Below are 5,502 nucleotides of genomic sequence, written 5' to 3'. Positions count from 1 at the left end.
TTTTTTCCTCCATAGCTTACCTGTCTAATATCAATCTGTCAGGAGATAGTGACAGAGTGAACAAATATGTTAAAAATATATTTTTAGAAAAGTTACATACTGCACCTTTAAATAGGCGCAACATGTTCCGTTTTGTGGTAATTGCAGTATATATCTGTATTTCAGTGAAAAGAGATATTTCTTGTCAGAATGATGTACAGGTCAGAAGATAATGACCATCCACAGACACTAACAAAAAGGTCTTTAAAGGTAAAGTAAATCACCATTTCTCCTGGATCATTTAATAAGTGGACGGTGAGTAAAGAGTGCTGTCTCATCTTCTGTAGAAGAGGCTAGCAGTATAAAACCCCCCACTGGAGAAAAAAAAAAACGAACCTCCATGGCTTTTAATCCTGTTTCTTAATGGAGATAAATTCCTGCAGTGATTTTGAGGCTTAAGAGAATCAGCACTGTGCTATTGCCAAACACCAACAAATCCCTGTGAGAGGAGTTGGATAAGCTATGCAGTTTTCAAATTTGTCTGATAGGCAAATCAGTAGAGGGCTACAATAAGTGAGGACCAAAACAGGGAGGGGATGCCTTCTCCAGAGTGGAAAAAAGCTATGTTGTTCCCTAAAGGATTCAATCAATAAATCACAAATAGTCCTGATAAGCTTATCTAGCTACAGTAAATTAAAAAAATATATATATAAAATAAAGCATAAACAGGGTTTGATCCATTTATGTGTTAGTCACTGTAAAACTTTCTTGTGCAAATATTCTAATCCTGTCGTAGTTTAAAACAGGACCCCTCTAAATTAACTGCATGCAAATATTACACACACTAGCTAAAATGTTTTGAGCAGAGGCAGGCACGTGGAGTTAAAGCACATCCATGGAATCAATGTGCAAAAGTGGAATTCATAACATAACCATTGTTTCTTGCAAATGTTTTCATTTGACATTTAGTTTGATGAAAAACCAAACAAAAAACATTTTTTAAACTGCAATTCTATTCTTTTTATTTGAAGTAAAACATTTTTCCATGAGGCCATCATATTTTCCTCTCAGTGACTTAAAGTACTTAAAAAATATGACTTTAAGATGWCATATATCAGCCAGATGTTGTAGACAGTAAAATGTTCCCAGCAAAGAGCTGTATATTTTGAACTGCATGATAGTGYTTATGCTTCCTGTCTGTGCCTGTAACAGGATATTGGTGTTTTATTTAATTTAGAGAAAATCTCTGGCCGAAAATAAGAAAATAGATGGTTTGTCCGACCGCCCAAAGCAACCTGGATTTATGTTGACCTGAAAATGATCTTTTGTGGATGTGTGAATATCTCTTTTCTATTGTTAAATGTCAAGTAATACAGAGCTACTAAGGTCCAAACATGTTTGAGGGAATGTTCAACTTGTAGACCACACAGTAGACCAAGATTCTTCAGCATTTGTGGTATAATAGACATGTATTCCTGTCTTTCAAATGTTTGTCTAAAGCATGACAGAACCTTAATAACAAGGGGATAATTATAGTCCATTTTATTTGTTAAGCATTAACGGTCTCTTAAAACAAGTAAAACTCAAAGAAATATATAGCAGCCACCTTGATGCATGCCATTGGTTTAATAATTAGGTCAACTGATTAACTTTTGCAGTCAACTCAATTCAAGATGGCTATTTGTTAACTCTGGAAAAATCAACCCAAATTGTATTTAATTGTACAGATATTGAGCCTAAAATGGATTTTAGAGTAGTTGAGCCAACATAAACCAACAAAAACAGGTCATGCAAGATCCCTGTTTAATACTTGGACATACAAATTGATGTAGTGTGGTGACTTCAAGGACTGCATCGAAAAGACAAACAAYGTTTTGTTTTCTATTTTAAAAACACATATTCTGTGTTTCAAGCTTATAGCATTTTGCTATAAGCTGCTGCATATCTCTGGGGATATAACCAGCTATATTGAAGTCAGTATAGTAATGTCCTTATTTCAGTAAAGTTTTCTGATTCGGATTCTGATTCTGATCACAGTGCTGTTAATAAAAGGCATTTGCATTTTAGGCCATGACAGATGCTCAAATCCTCAGTCCAGTTTTATCTTATTTTATTTTATTTTTTGCTTTAATTCAYACGTTACCATCTTCATGGCAAATAGCATGACACAGAAACACAAAGCACACTGCACAAACCAGCAGAAGAAATTAACGATAAATCTGATTTAAATGTATTGATTCCCAAAACTAATACTCAAAGACTCAAGGTAACACATTTGTTTTTGATGTTCTCCAACTCAAACTTTTTAACTACAAAGTTAGCTGAAAATAATTACTTGAATTATTTACTGAACTTTGTGAACTTTTTAGTCTTATTTTGTTAAAATATTAATATAACTTTTTGTAGTTTTCCATTTAACTAAAAAATCTTGTCAATGTGAGCAGAAATTCAAATATAAATGGAGGCACTTAAGCGCAACTTTAAAACAGACAAGCATTATTTATAGTTTGTGGAGAATGAAAACTGAAGCCTCACTTTGAGTTTAAAGCCTGCTGCACTAATGAGATGGTGTTGCTTTTTATCTCCTGTTTTAAGACATTCCTTGGTCTACAGAGAACCAGACTTCTCTATGGGATTATTTGAGGTTACAAAACTACAATGAGCTGCAGGTCACACATTGCTGGTAAACATCTAACAACGGTGTGCACTACATACAACTAGGAATCTCACAACGCYTCCCAACATAATTGAGGCAATAACTGCCAAAGTGCAGTTCATATAATTATACTGATTTAACTACCATAGTATCATGTGTTGTGAATTCCACGGAGCCTCTTTTCTCCCAGTTCCTAACTGAAGAGGAAGCTTCAGCCTTGTTAAAATCAGTATTACACACTATGTGAATAATTAAACAGCCTTTTACCACTGCAGAATCTCACAATTCTTTTGTTGCAATTCATTATCTCTACTTTAAAACACCACATAGCTCACACTATGATCTTTGTCTAAGCCAAGCAAAGTGGTTACATTTTTCATTGCCATTTTTTATTTATTTTTATGCTGGTCCCAGCACACATGTTTGATATTCTGTTTTCAAAGATGCCCATATCAACCTAAGCCACCAAACCTACAAAAAAATCCAACAAACCGAGAAGATAAAACAGCAGTAATGACAATCAAATGTGCTCCTAKACCTCTTTAAGGTGAAGTCCTAGCTGTATTTCTGCCGGATATTGACTTCACTCAACACTGCTTAGTGTCCTAAAATGTGATCCAAGTCGCAAGATGAGTTTTTTGCTGCCATAGGGGATAATGTAGCAACTCAAAAATGGAGGCACAAAGMGGTTTAGCCAATAGCACAGACTCTGATGCTGTTTGAAATTATATATAAAAAAGAGAGAAAGAAAAAAAAAATGAAATAATATTTCACTTGTTAGAGATGTGGCTGTTATTCAGTGTCCTGTTGTTATTCAGTGCTGTGTAAAATGTGTACTTCTGATTGCTGGATTTGTGTGTAGTGAACTGACATCTTGTTGAAATTGTTGGGTATTTAGTTGGATGATGTCTTGTTTGTCGTGAGAGATGGAACAAAAGGAAAAAAACAACAACTTTTTTTCTATAGTCGAAAAGGACCTTGTCAACAAAGACTCATTTTTGTGTTGCTGGTTTGCTCGAAGGTTATCTTTTGCAAATAACAGTAAAATTAAAAAGGCAATCTATTTATTTTATTGGAAACAAAAGATAATGAAAAAAAATGTTTGCCATATTGATTTTCAATGTAATATTCATTTAATAGTTTTTATGCATGTTTTTTTTCTCCAGACACTCTGGTTTCCTTCCACAGATCTAAACATACCTTTAAAATGTCCCTAGGTGTGAGTGTGAATGATTGTCATATTATTTTCATATTAGTCTCTGTGTGGTCCTGTGATAGGTGTACCCAACCACCAGCTGCCCCGTGACTCGGAAAGAGGAAAAAAAATAAGGTAAAGAAAATGAATCAATGGATATTTTGATGGCTAGAAATATGAAAAAAAAATACTAGTATTGTTTTAGTTCTGATAGCATGSTTTTAGTAGTAAACTTTATGTGATACAGCAGAGTTCAATTTGATTGTGTAGGCATAAAATGGATCTTGAGGTAGCACTGAAAGTTATTCAGGAGTGCAACAGAAAAACACTTGGAGGGAAARTATGACCAATATTTCACCTCTGTTGAAAAAAGTTAGAAAACTAAAGTATAAAACTGCAATGTCTTCAACTGTGTTCACCATGGGTGATGTGGCATTTTATGCTTCACTTGGGTGTTATACAAAACATTATAAATGAAAAGATTTTAAAAAAAAGTAAATAAATAAAAATAATGAATAATAATGGTTTGGCTTAATTAAATAAATGATAAGTTGATAAAAACAAGTACAATTTGAATCTGCAGTCAGTCATTATCTTCATCTAAATACCAGCAGAGAGGGTTCAGTCTGTGTTTCAAAGGTCATTTTGTTATGAGTTCTGGAACAAGAACAGTTTGTACTTGTGAACCCAAATGTACTCTGATTTTGTGCAAATAAGAATGTTCTTTTTAGTTAATGAATCTTGTGACTTTGCACTCTGAGCAATAGAGCAAGCTCTGGGTCAAACACATGCTTCTACCAAAAGGGTTTCTGAAACTTGATTGGCTTGTGGGTTTGAGTCTACTTGTATCAGAAGCTACAGTAGACCTAATACTGCCTCCCAAACTCTGGGGAATATGCAACTTGCATTTTCATTATTCTTATTATCTTTAAGTCATAAATTTATTCATTTATCTTTGTATAATAAATGACACAAAACACAACTGACTTATTTAATTCTTGAGTCCATCTTTATCTCTGAAAATACACCACAGTTTAACTKTCTCTTTTATATTCTTGTATTTTTTGTGAAAATCTGCAGAACTATAACTCTTACACCACTATGTGACTGGGTGCGCCAAATATTTTATACAAACTTCCTGTTTTATCACAAATGGCTTTAAAACTGTGACATTGAAGATTGAGGTTTGATCAAAAAAATAATTTCCTTAATCAACAAGTTTAAGAATATCATTTCTGTCACCATCTTGTGACAATTTAAAAAAAAAAAAAAACTTTTATTGCATAGGAACAATACACATGAACTCCCARTGCTTCAGCCAATATTATCTTGGAACTAAACATGCCTATTTTTTAAAGCAAATGTGGTATTGTATTAATAYGAATAATATGAATATGATAATGCTAATAAAGCTTTAAATCTTAACACTTGGTGAACAGTCACGCTTTTTCTGTACGACAGCATATTTTATTAGTCKTTGTCACCTACACTAACCTTTTGATTTATCTTATTGTGACCTAAAGACACATACAGTGAGAGATTATGTGCAAGAACGGTGATCCGATTRTCTTGTGTAAAGAAGGCATGAAAAGATAACCTCCTCCTCTAAGCTTTTATTTTGTTAGTATTATCTTTTTTTTTCCTTTTGTGGGTAAATTATTTTGGTACCTCT

At 33.5% G+C, this 5,502-nt stretch overlaps 1 protein-coding gene across 4 annotated transcripts in view; it reads right to left on the bottom strand.

Moving 5' to 3' along the window:
* astn1 (astrotactin 1) overlaps window positions 1-5,502 on the bottom strand; it is a gene marked incomplete in the record, with an annotated part of 409,914 nt that overhangs the window by 246,877 nt on the left and 157,535 nt on the right.

Source organism: Austrofundulus limnaeus, unplaced genomic scaffold, assembly GCF_001266775.1.
Source record: "Austrofundulus limnaeus strain Quisiro unplaced genomic scaffold, Austrofundulus_limnaeus-1.0 Scaffold24, whole genome shotgun sequence".
NCBI classification, from domain to species: Eukaryota; Metazoa; Chordata; class Actinopteri; order Cyprinodontiformes; family Rivulidae; genus Austrofundulus; species Austrofundulus limnaeus.
Note: the sequence above shows the minus strand (reverse complement) of the source record. Positions and strands in the feature narration are given on the sequence as shown.